Genomic DNA, 17,170 nt, shown 5'->3' with positions numbered 1-17,170 from the left:
CTCCTCCACAAACGTTTCTTTAAACTGGGAAAATGTCACATTTGATGTATCCAAGTTTAAACCCCACGTCTTTGCACTACCTACCATACCATCAATCGATAAATTGAGCTTTTCTCTGTACGTCATGGCTGTAAGTAACACCCACTCGCAATTCTTTATGAAATCGGCGAGATGCCAACCTCCTTGTTTCGCTTGAGGATTAAATTTGTCCTTGCTCGGTAGTTCACATTTCTGCACAAACAAAAGTGTACTACTCGCTTTGCTTTACAGTTCCACTCGTAACGAAGCGGATTTACGTTGAAAATCAATACGTAATGCATAGACTTCGTTACGTACTTCGGTTGTCACGTCACCAACATTGCTTTGAACTTTCGTGAAACCATCTTGTATTCGCGTTACTGTATCCTTAAGCGCCACGAAATCAGCTATTGTTTCGTTAGCGATGTCGGTTTTCATTACAGGAACTATTTCTTTAACGTGACCTCTAATATAGGTTCCACACTCTCTTCAATCCGTGTTAATTTGGTATCAAGCATTTCGTTGATACCTACTACCTCGTTTTGTACTTTTGTCTCTTCACCTTTAACTGACGATATAGAAGTAATGAGTTCAATAATTCTTTGGGTCTGCAAATTTAGTATTTTTAACTTCGCTTCCATTTTCCTCGATAGATTAATATCTAACGTAGAAATTTCCGTGTCCAATTCTTTGGTCTGACGGGAAATTTTCGTCTCAAGTTTATTAGTGAGCCTAGTTTCTAAACTCTGGCACTCTGTCTCAGAATCCGACTGGATCTCTCGCGTATTGGAACTCATATTAGAATTCATTAAAAGAAATGGATCAAATGGCTCTGAGCACTATGGGACTTGGCATCTGAGGTCATCATTCCCCTACACTTAGAACTACTTAAACCTAACTAACCTAAGGACAAAACACACATCCATGCCCGAGGCAGGATTCGAAACTGCGACCGTAGCAGTCGCGCGGATCCGGACTGAAGCGCCTAGAATTCATAGCCAACATGTTCTCTGAGATATTTTTCAACATTGTCATTAAATCGGATATAGATGGTTGAACATCTACACCCTCTGTTCGTTTCGAATCAACATAATGCTGATCAGAAACGGTTGTCTCTTTTCCTTCTTTTCGCACATGTAGCGGTGTTGATTCGCTTAATCTCTGCGTCATTTCAATTGCACTGTTGCTAGCGGCCAGTAATGACACAGGTCGGCCAGCCGCGTCACTACTGCCGAGGGCGCCCGCTACGTCAACTAGCGGCGCCTCGTTTCCAGTGCTGTCCGGCTCTGTCTTTATTTTCTCCGTTTCAGGATTGCTGTTAGACCTCGATACTTTTATTTAACAATTTTCATGCCTCACAAGTACCCTAACGCAAATACACTGTCTCACTGTCAGAATCTGTCTTTGTTGTGCTACCTTGCAGCTCGTTGTCATGGACTTTTGTTACTAAATTCTAGTATTTATGTACACTTGCACGCAGAACTTTTCCCAGAAAAGTCCTGTCAGTGTCACCACGTGTGACCAAACCCGCCCATTCAACATGTGACTGACTAGTAGTATTACATAATTCTCATACGAAATCGCTCGGAAACGTACTGATTTTACAAAACGTAGTTGAGAAAAAAAAAACTGGTAACTATGGTGTCACCGCCAGACACCACACTTGCTAGGTGGTAGCTTTAAATCGGCCGCGGTCCATTAGTACATGTCGGACCCGCGTGTCGCCACTGTGTGATCGCAGACCGAGCGCCACCACAAGGCAGGTCACGAGATACGGAATAGCACTCGCCCCAGTTGTACGGACGACTTTGCTAGCGACTACACTGACGAAGCCTCGCTCATTTGCCGAGCAGATAGTTAGAATAGCCTTCAGCTAAGTTCATGGCTACGACCTAGCAAGGCGCCATTAGTAACATTGCATGTATCTAAAGAGTCTCACTTGTATCGCCACAATCTCCAGATGTACCAAAAGGATGGATTAAAGTTAAGTATTCCAGAAGCTACGTACTTTTCTTTATAGCATTCATTACGTATCCTGTTTCAGACCTCACGCACCCTGTTTTGGCTTAGCGCGTGCCTTTCGGCTTCCTCTCATTGTGTGTAGGCTGTCTTGTCTAGACACAACAGTAACTACGTACGTCTTATCTTACGTGTTTCTTTCTACTAATTTTGTTTGAATAAATACATTTTTAGTGCACATAATAACGTTAGTTGATTGCTGCTGAGTGAAAGTCCCGCGCCAGCCGTCCAGACGAAAGCGAACTCCCTTTGGAAGTGGGTAGCAGCCGCCCTCCTCTGGCGCCTAGCGGACACTGGCACAAAAAATCTTAACGGTGTTTCCGCGGCAACGTTCCGCTGCTTTTCTCAAGCCACAATACAGCCGTTCACGCACACCCGCTAACGTAAACATTACACTGAAAAAAGTTACTGCAAATATTTATAATAAATTTTTTATGTTCAACAGAACCTATGACCGTGGTAACCTAATGGACTTTATAACGCAGGGAGATCATTTAACGTGGGCTTCCACCCAAAGCACAATGTCGATGAAGGGGCTCGATGCGCAAAAACGGTGAGGCACAGAGGATTGTACAATGTCTGACCTTCCTGCTATCAGATCCATCATCACCGCAGTAGCACACCACAGCAGACTCGAAACCTTACCTTAGTTAGGCCCACTCTAAGAAAAACTACTCCTAAAATTTTATTTTCTGTCGCCAGCTCTGAAGCAGCAAGTTTGACATCTTTAAACAATTTCTGTTAATTACTTTTAGTGGTGACAGTGCCTTTCAATGGCTGTAATTTATATATACTTTTTTAATTACGTGAATTTACTTCTAAACAACAGGGAAGAAAACTGGTACTGGATAAGTGGCAGCCATCATTACTTTTGAAAAACTTGTTACGTAGATCATGAATTATCAAACAAAACAAATTTAAATTTGTAGCAAAATTATTGTTACTCTACGGACTGTACTTTATTTCCTTAAACAAAGCGACCACATTTAAAGATGATGTTATAAACTAAAGCAATTTCTTAGATTGAATGTCTCACTCTCTCTACTATGAAGCAATTATAATGAATTTACTTCTTGTGCCTTTTACTCAATTATTAAACAGACAAGCCATTTAACTTTCAAACCGTCATTACACAACAAACATGACCAGGAAATAGGACTGGTTATATCTTGGGGCAGAAAGTTTCAGAGAATAAGTTTGCTTATCTATTTTTTATCGTTTCAAAGTAAGTTGACTGTAACCCCTTACATGTTCTGAGATTAATCAAACAAGTCAATAAAATTAGTGCTTGCCTTGAGTTGCGTGCTAGAGAGCTCATACTAATGTTGGTACAAAAATTTCCGTCGGATATTTACGTCCCCAGTGATGGACTTCCTTATTGATAGCCACGCCCAAGCAGCAGCCATCTTTACTCGTCGGAGCGTCGTCCGAATTCCATCATAAAATTATTCGGATAACTTCGCTTTCCGAATTGATATATTCTTAAGACGACTTTGGGGTATAAATGCCTCTACCGTCCGAATATTTGGTTGCACTTTTTTCACAACTTTAGCAGCATATAAGCCTCACCTTAGTGGAGCAGCCAGGATGATCTCAGTACTCACATCATACACCACCAGGAAAACATGTGAAAACGATGTCGCTCTTATTTTAAAATCTATCTGCATATATACCACGAATGGAATCTGACGGATTTTTTAAAACAGGAAGGGCGATTTGCAGCACTGCGTCCTCTGACAGACTTGTTGGAATCTGATTAATTGGGTGAAAAGTAGGTAAATCGCTGACCTCATCTGGTAAACCATCGAGCTTTGAATTGTGTACGTCAGCCATGTGCAGATCAGCGGCATCCGCATGTACCGTCTGATTACTAGTCAAATTAGTGGGTGAAATTATAGTGTCTGGAATCTGTTCATTATTTTCAGAATCGGTATGTACATTGCCTGCGTTGCACTTCAAATTATTGTCCGCAGAATTGCCACTATCTTTGTCACTGTTACATTCAATATTCTTATCGTTAACCGGGAAATTGTTCATGTCAATATTGTTAACAGTCCCCAAAGTCGTCAAACTGCGCGCCTGATACGTAATAACACTATGCGGCATCGCAAACCAAATACAGAGTACAAGCCAAAGTCGAAAAATTTTCAATAATCAGATCAATGAAAAACAAGGTGGAGCATAAGACGCCGATGAACTGTGAAATTTTTTTGTAAAAGTTAGTAAATTGGCTTGCGCCAAAAAAATCAAACTACTATTATCACTAAGAATGGTTGAGACAGTAGAATATATAAATGTAGCCATTTTAGTATAAAAAATTTCACAAAGTGAACGCCAAGTGTAGCGTTCTTTGCAAATATCTCTTCTTACAAGGGAACCTCCCCATCGCACCCCCCTCAGATTTAGTTATAAGTTGGCACAGTGGCTAGGCCTTGAAAAACTGAACACAGATCAATCGAGAAAACAGGAAGAAGTTGTGTGGAACAATGAAAAAATAAGCAAAATATACAAACTGAATTAACCATGTGCAAGATAGGCAACATCAAGGAGAGTGTAAACTCTTGAGTGCGGTGGTCCCGTGGGTAGCGTGAGCAGCTGCGGAACGGAAGGTTCTTGGTTCAAGCCTTCCCTCGAGTGAAAATTTCAATTTTTTATTTTCGGTTTACATGACAAGCTCTTATGTTTTCATCACTTATTGGGAGTGATTATCATATCCACAAGAAAACCTAAATCGGGCAAGGTAGATGAATCTTTTTACCCATTCGCCAAGTGTATCAGTTAGGTGCGTCGAGAACATATTCCTGTCATATGACGCACATGCCGTCACCAGTGTCGTATAGAATATATCAGACGTTTTCCTGTGGAGGAATCGGTTGACCTATCACCTTGCGATCAAATGTTTTCGGTTCCCATTGGAGAGGCACGTCGCAAGACACAGACACTAAATTTATTACCGTGAACAGAGACGTCAATGAACGAACGGACAGGTCATAACTTTGCAAAAACAATGAAAGTAAATTTTTCATTCTAGGGAAGACTTGAACCAAGGACCTTTCGTTCCGCAGCTACTCACGTTACCCACGGGACCACGGCACTCGAGAGTTCACACTGTCCTTGATGTTGCCTATCTTGCGCATGGGCTATTCAGTTTGTATATTTTGCTTATTTTTTCATTGTTCCACACAACTTCTTCCTGTTTTCTCGATTGATCTATATTCAGTTTTTTCAAGGATTATCCACTGTGCCAACTTATAACTAAATCTGAGGGGGGTGCGATGGGGAAGTTTCCTTGTTAGTAACCTTCTTTAAAAAATCTGCATTGGGTGACATTGAATGAATGCCTGAACTGGGAATTCATATAAAACTGTAGTTATCGTGTAGAGTGTTGTTACTGCAAGTGGTGTACTTATTCTATGTTATTATTAGCAAAAACTTCGTAGAAACTTATTGGGCAATGTAGCTCCCAATACCCATAAAGAAATAGAAGCACTGCAAAATACATTCAGTCCATTAGGTACTGAATCCTCTGGCCCTGTGCAAAACTGGTAACTTTGGTCTCTTTGCACTTAACAAATAAATAAAATTGTCTTACCTCTATAGCCTCAATGGTGGACCGCGATATGTTCTGGTGTCTCATGAAGAAGAGTAAATTATACTAGCTACAGGCATAGCGGTGTGCAATGCTGGCTGTATTATTTTGAAATGTACATGAAATTCTTTTGGCTGATAAATGAAAACATTTGAGAAAAATTCTATGTCTATGAGAAACATATGACCTGGACAGGGAGGCGATACTGATTTGGGTGAATTACTAACACTGACCTTTTCGATAGTGAAATTGTATTCGAAGTTAAGTTTGGCTTTGCAAAACCTTCTCTGACAATTGTAATTACTAAACTTCCCGGCAGATTAAAACGGTGCGCTGAACCGAGACTCGAACTCGGGACCTTTGCCTATCGCGGGCAAGTGCTCTACCAACTGAGCTACCCAAGCACGAACCAAGCCCCGCCCTCACAGCTTCAATTCTGCCAATATCTCGTCCCCTAACTTCCAAACTTCACAGAAGTTTCGCAGAAGAGCTTCTGTGAAGTCTGGAAGGTAGGAGACGAGTTACTGGCAGAATTGAAGCTGTGAGGGTGGGGCTTGAGTCGTGCTAGGGTAGCTCAGTTGGCAGAGCACTTGCCCGCGAAAGGCGAAGGTCCCGAGTTCGAATCTCGGTAAGGCAAACGGTTTTAATCTGCCAGGAAGTTTCACATCAGCACACACTCCGCTGCAGAGTGAAAATTTCATTCTGGAAACGTCGCCCAGGCTATGGCTAAGCCACGTCTCCGCAATATCCTTTCTTCGAGTGCTAGTTCTGCATGGTTCACAGAAGAACTTCTGTGAAGTTTGGAAGGTAGGAGACGAGATACTGGCAGATTTGAAACTGTGAGGGCGTGGAGTGAATCATGCTTTGGTAGCTCAGTTGGTAGAGCACTTGCCCAGGAAAAGCAAAGGTCCCGAGTTCGAATCTCGGTATGGCACGCAGTTTTAATCTACTGGGAAGTTTTATATCAGCGCACACTCCGCTGCAGTGTGATACTTTCATTCTGGAATAGAAATTACAATACTCAGAAAAATTACATCCTGTTTACTAATTGAATCACAAACAATGAGATTTATGCAGCAAGTACGTATTGTCTAAGCTCATTGAAAAGACTAAACACAAGTCATCAAATTACGTATATTTGTGATAACAAGTCTTATAAACATTACAAAAGGGAAATATCAAACTAGCCTTTACGTCATATCTGTTTATGTACATTGTGGAGTTACTCAACTATTACCATTGATCAGCCAACTCTTCTACACTAACGCGATGGCAAAATGTGAGTCATAAAGTATTTAACATTTTTACCTTGCTTGTGAGCTGACTTCTGCTTCCACATTTGTATTTCCAATAACACGTGCACTCGTAAATCCTACATTATGGTCTAACACTTGGTGGATTCACAGAGTACACCACAAAATAATGCCTACTCCACCTTGTATAGCTCACAGACAGTTACCCAATTCTGTGCTCCTAGCGCTGTCTTACTCAACCACTAAAACCTCAGACCAGAAGCAATATCTTTGGCTCTGCGTTTGTACACAGTCAGTGATCCGCTTCATAGAGCCAACCTGAGACATACATCGTTTTTAGTATAATACTTTCATAGTAGCTAACATTAGTACCATGTCAACATTCTGGCGCCACATATACGTGTACGTCAGTAGGCTCCTTTCAAAGTAAAGGAAGATGAAAACCGAATAATCGTGGGAGGCTGGAATGCAGTTTGGCGGAAGGAGTAGAGAAAAGGTTACCGGAAAATAGGTCCTAGGGACAGTGACTAATAGAGGCGAGGGACTAACTTAGTTCTGTTTTAAATTTCAGCTGGTAGTAGCGAATACTCTCTCAATACGTGAGGGGGAGGTGTCCTTGGAAAAGGCTGGGTGGTACAGAAAGATTTCAGTTTCAGTACTGATAGAGCAGAAAGACTAATTGAGTTACGTTGTAAATTGCAGCTAGTAATAGCGAATATTCTGTTCATGCAATACACGAGGAAGGGGTATATTTGGAAAAGGCCGGGTGGTATGGAAAGATCTCACTTTGATTAAATCATGGTCAGGAGAGATTCCAGAATCAGTTACTGGAATACAAGACGTACGCAGGTGCTGATAGAGACTACCATCACAATTTGGTAGTGATGAAGAGTAGGCTCATGGTTATCACGTTAGTCAGGAAGAATCAGTACAAAAAGATGGAATGACGAGATATGCCTCAAGTTCTCTAATGCTATAGATACAGCAATAAGGAATAGCTCAGTAGCAAGTACTGCTGAAGTGAATGAACATCTCTAAAACAGGCCATCACAAATTGGAAAGAAAAATATATGTACAAAGAACTTAACTACTTACAAACTATGGGTAACAAGAAATACTTCAATTGGTCGATGAAAGATGGGAATACAAATATGCTCAGTTAAATTAAGTAATACACAAACAGAAGGCGATGAGAAGTGAAATAAATAGTAAGTGCAAGGAAGCTAAGACGAAATGGTGCATGAAAAATGTTAGGATATCGAAATGGAAATGATTGTCGGAAGGACTGAATCAACATATCGAAAAGTCAAAATAACCTCAGGTGACATTTTAAAGCAAGGGTGATAACATTAAGAGTGCAATAAGAACTCCACTGTTAAATGCAGAGGAGAGAGCGAATGGGTGGAAGGATTACATTGGAGGTCTCTATGAGAGGGAAGATTTGTCCAATGCTATAGTAGAAGGAAACGGACTCGATTTAGAAGAGATAGGGGATTTGGTATTAGAATCAGAATTGAAGGGTGCTAGGGAGAACTGAAGATGAAGTAAGGCAGAAGGGATCGATAACATTCGATCAGAATTTCTAAATCATAAGGGGAAGTGGCAACAAAACGACTATTCACGTCGGTGAGTAGAATGTATGAGTCTGGCTACATACCACGTCACTTACGGAAAAATATCATCCACACACTTTCGAAGACTGCAAGAGCTGACAAGTGCAAACGTTCCTGCACAATCACCTTAACAGTTTATGCGTCCAAGTAACCTATAAGAATAATGTACAGAAAAATGGATAAGAAAACTGAGGACGTGTTAGATGACCAGTTTTGCTTTAGGAAAGGTAAATTCGCCAGAGATGCAAATCTGACACTGCGTTTGATAATGGAAGCAAGACTAAAGAAAAATAAAGACATGTTCAACGGATTTGTCAGCATGGAAAAAGCGTTCGACAATGTACATTGGTGTAAGATGTTCGAAATTCTGGGAAAAGTAGGGGTAAGCTATAGGGAGAAACAGATAATTTACAGTATGTACATGAACTAAGAGGGAATAGTGAGAGTGGTGAAATAACGGGACGTAGTCTTTCGCCACTACTGATCAATCTGTACATCGAAGGAGCAATAATGGCAATAGAAGAGAGGTTCACCAGGGGAATTAAAATTCAACGTGAAAGGATACCAATCATACGAGACACTGATGATGTTGCTATCCTGAGTGACAGTGAAGAAGAATTACATGACCTCCTGAATGAAATGAAGTCTAATTAGTTCAGATTATCGATTGAGAGTAAATCGAAAAAAGACGAAAATAATGCGAAGTAGCAGAAATGAGAACAGCAAGAAACTTAACACCAGGATTTATGATCAAGAAGTAGCTGAAGTTAAGGATTTATACTGCTTAGGCTCCAAAATAACCGATGTAAAATGTTGCAAACAGGACATCAAAGCAGCTTAGTGCTGGTAAAGAGGCTTCCTGGGCAAAGATGAGTCTGCTAGTACCAAATATAGGGTTCTTTGCGGAAGAAATTTCTGAGAGTGTACGCTTGGAGCACAGCGTTGCACGGTATTGAAACATTGGAGAACCGGAATAGAAGAGAATCAAAGCATCTGAGATGTGGCGTTACAGAAGAATGATGAAAATTAGTTGGACTGTCAGGAATGAGGAAATTCTGCGCAGAATCGGAAAGGAAAGAAGTAAAGAAACTTCCTGGCAGATTAAAACTGTGTTCCCGACCGAGACTCGAACTCGGGACCTTTGCCTTTCGCGGGAAAGTACTCTACCAACTCCTTTTTTTTTTTTTCTCCGGGCCTCCTTCCTCCCCTACAGCCCGTCCTTCCGCTCGCCATTTGTGCCTTCTTCGGCTAGCTTCTGTGCTATGTTTGTTCCATAAGAGATAGTTGACCAACGAAGTAAATGTGTACAAGTGAACAAAATCCCTTCTTTTGGAGTTGTGGAAAGAAATTAGGTCCGCTACATTCTTCCATCACTGTGCGGGAGCGATTTTTATAGGAGAGCCAGGTGTACTTCCGCCCGCTGGCGTCTTCGGTTTGCGTCAGCAACCTATTAGTGCTGCTACACGAGGGCAAAGGGTAAACGAAATAGCCTTCTTGTTGGCGCAAAAGGAATGAGAAACTTAATAGAGAATGTCATTAAAAAAAATAAAATAAAATAAAAAAAAATTAATCCTGAGACTGTACAAAATATCGTTTAATCGTTCTTCAGCTCTGTCTGTAGTACAAAGTTCGGTTCAAGAAATTTGCGTAATTTTCTTTGTATTTCTGTTGTCGTTCGAGCTTTTGAAGTTTTGTCATCAGGTACATCCAATAGTCTGCTGCACTCTTCGTCATAGCCGTTGAGATGTAATGGACGGTCAGTCCTTTGAGCCCGTTGGCCGACCTTCTTTTAGTGTTAGGATATGGCACGTCATCTGGCAGAAGGACGTGTGTCGGTGTAATGGTGTTAGGAGACGTGCGGAGCACATGTGCTAATTTTTGCCTGAAGAGATTCCACACGTCTTTCACATCGTCACAGACGAAACGATGTTCTTCGGTGTCGACGACGTTGCAGCTGGGACAGTTTGGTGTGTGTGCCAGACGTATCGCGTGCAGTTTATTGTTGGTGGGGATTTTTCTATTGACTGCGAGGTACCACGTCGATCGCACGTTGGATGGTAGATGGGGGTCAGAGATGTTTTCCCATATGTTTTTCCAGTTATAATGCCGAAACTTGTTTTCTATTCGATTGCGCAATTTTCCTCCCAGCAAGGTGTTGTAAACCTCCTTCACCTGATATATGTCCTTCTCCGGTATACTATGGCGTACATAACTGTATTCCACAAGAAAGTGTTTATAGTGGTACAGCTCGTGGGAGATGTGATGCACATCGATTGGTGGATCTCTGCTGACTGGGCTGATTTCACGTAAGAGATGAGCTACTAAGGTCCGCGGTGATCGTTGCCACTGTTTATAAGTTTTGCTAACGTATAGCGCTTGCGGTTTAAGGTAGATGTCTGTTAGATGTAGCCCTCCATTGCGTGTCGATAGCGTCAAGGTATCATAGGAAACCTTAAATATCTGACTTCTGCTGACAAAATAACCAAGCGCTGCTTGCATTTGGTTTGCTATGGTTCGTGGCAGAGGAAGCACTTGGGCAACATAGTTTACTTTGGAGGTTATATAGGTATTGGCTAGTTGCACTTTTTGTATTGCATTTAAATTACGCAAGCTGTGTTGTTTTATGCTTGCTCGTAATGTGGCAAGTAATTTTCTGTAATTGAGAGCGGCTGTGCGGCGGATATTATTCGTATATTCTATTCCAAGGCATTTTAGTTTTTCCACAGTGTTGATACGTCCAGCGGCTCTGATCTCTATGCCCCTACCAAGATTCATAATACCAGATTTATTGCGGTTGAGTTTAGCTCCTGACGCCAGTTCGTAGGTCGCCACAACTTCAAGTACCGTTGCCACCTCACTTTCGTCAGTCACAAGTACCCCTACATCGTCCGCGTAGGCTTGACATATGATCTTCTGTCCGTGTATATGTAGTCCACGGAGTTGCCGAGTCAGGGATACTAAGAGAGGTTCAAGCGCAATCGCGAAAAGCGTCATGGACATGGGCCAACCTTGTCTTACCGAACTGTGAATATTGATCGGGTGACTGAGTTGTCCGTTGACACTGATTCTTGAGGTGCTATTCGTCAGTATGTTTTTCACGGAGGCTATAATTTTCTGTGGGAAGTGCATGGATGTCATACACCGGAATAGGTACGAATGATTAACTTTATCAAAAGCTTTTTCAAAGTCAAGCGACATCAGGGCACAGCGAATGTTGCAGGCTTCCGATATCGCTATAATGTCTCTGTAGTCGCATAAGGTCTGAAATATCGTTCTATCCTGTCCCACACTTGTCTGGTAAGCTCCTGTCACTGTACTAATAACTGAATTAAACCTTTGCATCATGATACGGGCGAAGATTTTATAATCATTATTGAGAAGTGTTATGGGTCGAAGATTCTCCACGGTTTTGCCTCTTGGTGTTTTGGGGACTAAGACCACTGTTCCTTCACAGAATTCCTTCGGAAGGTCAGTGTCGGCATTTAGTATTTCATTGCAGACGAGTGTCAATTTAGCAATTATCTTTTCGCGAAAAGTTTGATAAAATTCAGCGGGTAGCCCATCTGGTCCAGGTGATTTATTCTTTGGACTCCTCGAGATGGCGTCTTCGACGTCTTCATCCGTTATTCTTGCTGCGAGCACATCAGCTTCTTCTGGAGTGAGACGCTCTGTCGTCCTAGCAGTGAGAGCTTGCTGCGCTGTTTCATCTGTCTGTGTATCGGCCAGTAACTCACTAAAGTGTCGATGGATCTCGTCTCGTATTGCAGCTTGATCTGTCAAGAGTCTCCCGTCTGAAGTTTTGAGTTCCGTCAGAATTTTCCGGTTTTGTCTTTTGTTCTCTTGGAGGATGTGGTACATCGATGTTGTTTCTTCTCGTGTACCGTTCTGCAAACGCGTTCGTATTTTACAGCCTTCGAGATGGTGTCTCTGCAGGGCGAGCAATTTTGCTTTTATTCTGTTGATTTGCCCATAGTTTGTTATGATTGTAGCATCCCGAACGCACAAGTCTCTCAGACAGCTGAAGTAAAATTCTAATGTCCGCTTCCGCCAGGCGACTTTTTCACGGGAGTAAGTTTTCAGTGTCTTTATTATTGCGGGCTTCGCGCAGTTTAGCCACCAATTCAGCGCCGTACCATACAAGTGTAACTTCCTTTCACATTCTGCCCAAGTGGTGTGGAAGGCGGCGTGACATCCAGGATCCGAGAGATGAGCAACGTTTAGCTTCCACTGACCTCTCGCCCTGTAAGTTCCTTGTTTCTCTAAATTTATCGTACATATGTACGCGATATGATCAGAGAAAATAGTGGGCCATAGCTCGGACTGTGAAACGTGTCGCCTTAAATTGGACGTTGCGTAAATCCTGTCGATACGACTGGCAGAATGGCTGGTGATATAGGTGAAACCGAGCTGATCACCATGTTTTAGTTCCCAAGTATCTAACAGATTTCTCTGACGATGTTCTCCAGCTCCAGAGATTTGTTAAAATTTGGCGTCTGATCTTTGGGACTCAGCACGCAATTAAAGTCACCCGCAAATATTATTTGTTCAAATCGCACCGCGAAAAGGGGGGCGATGTCCTCCTTGAAAAATTCGGCCCTGCGGCGCTTGTTTCCGGTTCCTGACGGGCATATATGTTGATAAACCTGGTGTTGTTTATCGTGACAGCGAGACCTCTACTGTTCGGCAGTTTCGTCACATCTGTAAGTAGGATCCCCTCTTTAGTCATAATCGCTGTGCCGAGGCTATTGTCATTGCCAGGATTGATGACGGCGTTGTAGCCAGTGATGTCGTCCAAACGGATAGCCGTTACTTCTTGCAGCATTAAGATGTCAACATCAGCGGCGTACAGAAAATCTTGGAGATTTCTCAGATTGAGGGTGCTGCTAATTTTATTTATATTCAAGGTCGCAATTCTGTACGCCTGCAAGGACGACATGTCGACTATACCGTATCAGGTGGGATACTGTTTGCCAGGTGAAGTGGATGTTTGCTCTACTTAGAAGAAGTCGGCATCATCAACTTCTGCACGAGCGTCTTTGATGGTGGTTTGTTGCCGGGTGGACACATCCTGTCGACGGGAGGGTGCCGTCCGTCCTGAACGTTGTGGTATGTCAGCCATCTCTGCATCATGGTTTTGCTCCTCCATGTCATCCGCCTAATCTCGCGTGCACGTAACTTCCCGCGTGTCCGTTTTTGGCACAGGTGGAGGGTCCTTCGGACTAGCTGTACCGCCTGGAATGTGGATTCCACGGTCGGGTTCAGTGTCCTCGTGTCGGGTCTTCGTTTTTGTTGATCGATCTTCCAAAGGAGCTGCTTGTGTCGTCTCCGCCAATTCTTGGCCTATCTGTTTCGCCTTTTCACGCAAGATTGGCGCGATTTCTGCTGCTCCCTGACGGGCTATTCGACGTTTCATCCGTTTCTTTGGTGAAACAGTTGTAGGCTGCGGGTCATTATCCTCCGATGTTGCAACTGTGTCCTCTTTGTGGTGCCCGACTTCTTCGAGTGGTTTGCACATGCCTTCTTCTGCCGTCTTAGCCTGGTCTTGTTCTGCACACCTGTCAGTGTCCTCGTCTTGTGAGTGTGCTGGACCTGTAGCTTCTATGCTGCTAGTATCCATGGCTACGGTACCATCGGGAACGTCGGCATAAGCAACTACCGCCCTGTCGAAACACATATCTGTAGCGACGTCACTGCGAATTGCGGCGGCGTACGTCACGGGTAGCGTGGCCATCTGACTAGGCGGGTTCCGCTCCCCAGTCGGCAGTTGCGTCACACGCCGTTGAACACACTGCGCGCGGACGTGTTGGGTCGAACCACAACCCGAGCAGGTTCTCGGCTGGCCATGGTAAATGATTATCGCTCGATATCCACCAATCCAGAGATACGATGGGATATGTTTCAGCATGTCAATCTTAACTTGCCTGACTCCGTTTAATACTGGATACTTGTGCAAGCTAGACCATTTTTCGGCAACATTGCTGATAATGGCGCCATAGTCTCTCAGTTTGTTGTTAATCTCCTCGGGCGTTATTTCAAAAGGGAGCTCAAAGATTCGAACCGTTCTGATTCCCATTCCGGCACGCGAAACCGTGACCTGCCCTATGTGTCCGTCTGAATGTTTGAATTTTGCCACCCCACCACATGTTTCTACAATTTGGTCGCACTTGTCAGAACTGGATAACTTAAGGAACACAGTTTGACTGACAATCGACACTTTGATCTGAAAAGTTTCTTCGATAAATGCCTCAACTTCGTAAGATTTCGGTCGGGCGTAGCTCGGATCGAAAATCAACTTCAAAGTATCGCGTCGCGTTGTCTGTTCCATTATGTCATTCTAGAATGTGATCGTAGACTATGACTAACGCAGAAAGCGCGCACTCACCACACAGCGCCGGCCGCTCGCAGCGACGATGTAAACACCGCAACAGCCGCTCCGCACGTCCTCACAGCACGGCCGCCGGCGGCGGAATGTCCAACTGAGCCACCCAAGCACGACTCACGCCGCCTCCTCACAGCTTTACTTCCGCCAGGAAGTTTCATATCAGCGCACACTCCGCTGCAGAGTGAAAATCTCATTCTGGAAACATCCCCCAGGCTGTGGCTAAGCCATGTCTCCGCAATATCCTTTCTTTCAGGAGTGCTAGTTCTGCAAGGTTCGCAGGAGAGCTTCTGTAAAGTTTGGAAGGTAGGAGTCGAGGTACTGGCGGAAGTAAAGCTGTGAGGACGGGGCGTTAGTCGTGTTTGGGTAGCTCAGTTGGTAGAGCACTTGCCCGCGAAAGGCAAAGGTCCCGAGTTCGAGTCTCGGTCCAGCACACAGTTTTATTCTGCCAGGAAGTTTCATATCAGCGAACACTCCGCTGCAGAGCGAAAATCTCATTCAGGAAAGAAGTACTTGGAAAACGCTGATAATGACAATGGGGAGACGTTGGGACATCTGTTAAGACTACAGGGAATGGCTTACATGACATTAGAGATAGCTGTAGAGAGCCAAAAACTATAGAGGATGACAGAGATTGGAGTACATCCGGTAGATACTTGAGGACTTAGATTGCAAGTGCTACTCTGAAATGAATATGTTGGCCCATGGGAGGAATCGAAGCGCACCGCATCAGACCAGCCAGAAGACTGAAGACTCTTAAACAAAAAACAAAAAAAGTCGGAAATGGTCACCTTTTATCAGTTTCACCATACGTACTGCCCTGTTGGCTGGTTTCAATTTTTTCCTCGCAAGGACTGGACTAACGTCCCCGTGTTGTGTGTTGTGCGGGTAGCTGTAGGCGTCTGTTGCCCTCGTCGCCACAGCACTTAATATCGTACAAAATCTTCCAACTTGTTAGTCTTTTAGTCGGGTAGCAAACGTGGCTAAATTTGCTTTCGTATAGGTGGAGATGGATGTAACAGTCCAGTTTCACAGGTTGTTTTATGTCCCTCTAAAACATTAATTTCAACTGCAAAAACTAGTACAGTGAGTTTCAAAGTGATTCTCAGTGATGAGAGAAGGGGGAAAACTGGAAGAAAAACTTTTATCAGTCTTTACACAAAAAAGTATTTTACGTTCTCAGCGAAGAAGGGCTAAGCGGTCATACAGCTTGCGTTCCTGGGAATACAGCACCTAGGAAACTCTTGTCAATGCTTGGGACAATGTTCTAACAGGTACAGCATCAAAGTCTATCCGTTGAGTGCAACAAAAGTGAGAAAACTGTAGAATTGTTACGGTTAGTAATTGCTCTGTATTCACTCTGGACTGACCGATTTTAACAGCGGAACGTCTTATTGATTTTTTCAAAGGCTGTTACGGGGTTGTTTGGGGGAGGGGGGGGCAGGGGGGGCGAGCTATAATATTATGTGAAAAATGTATTGTTTTTAATACAGTGAACACTTGTTTAATAATTTACAAAGTACGTTTATATGAAAGCGTGCCCATTTATTTCTGGTGCGTCTGCGTAGTGTGCAGTTTTTAAATCACTGTGTTAAACTGAAGCAAACATTTACTTCTTCTGTTTACATTTCATGTTGCTTTATAAGGGGCGTTTGTAGCGGCGGAACAATATTTATGGGGGGGGGGGGGAGGTTCTTTTAGTCCACATGGTGCGGTGGTTTACGTGTGATGTGCTGTGAGAACTACATAATTACCGGATTTGGTAGCTCGGTATTAACATTTATTAAAATTCAAGCCTCACTCTTAAGAAGGGGAAAACACAGTTAAAAGGTATGGCATGCACGTATGACAGAGGTAACATTTTTGGAGCAGGTTTAGCCGTACACTAATTTCACACGTATCATTCATTTTCGAAGTCTAGCCCAGTCAAATATTGGTTTTCGCGTAACAGAATTGCCGAATACTCAGCCATTCTTCATGGTTTTTGCGGTGCGAAATCCGAATTTCATGTTTCCTGCCTTGTAGGAGGTTCGTCTCATGACGAAAAAAGCAAAAATATCAAAATTTATTCACTTTTTCAGTGTTCCGTTTACTTCTCGAAAACTATGAGTTTTTCGAAGATCACTACTGAGACGTCCGCTAAACCCGCCGGGCAGAACAGGTGATTAGGATTGTGGAAAGGGCCAAAGAAGTTTGGGGTCAGTTTCACTTTAAAATTGTAATTTATTGTAATCTATTAACTCATTTAAACCAAAACGGCACATAGACGAACCTTTATAACTAAGAGTTTCAAAATCGA

The 17,170-nt window shown here is 43.1% G+C and overlaps 1 non-coding gene across 1 annotated transcript; it reads left to right on the top strand.

Moving 5' to 3' along the window:
• The first annotated feature begins 15,231 nt into the window (after positions 1–15,231).
• Positions 15,232–15,306, top strand: Trnas-cga. Its single transcript has one exon. It is a non-coding gene; the product is annotated as a tRNA-Ser (tRNA).
• Positions 15,307–17,170: the final 1,864 nt, after the last annotated feature.

Source organism: Schistocerca piceifrons, chromosome 1 (assembly GCF_021461385.2).
Source record: "Schistocerca piceifrons isolate TAMUIC-IGC-003096 chromosome 1, iqSchPice1.1, whole genome shotgun sequence".
NCBI classification, from domain to species: domain Eukaryota; kingdom Metazoa; phylum Arthropoda; class Insecta; order Orthoptera; family Acrididae; genus Schistocerca; species Schistocerca piceifrons.
This window is presented reverse-complemented; position numbering and strand designations above follow the sequence as displayed.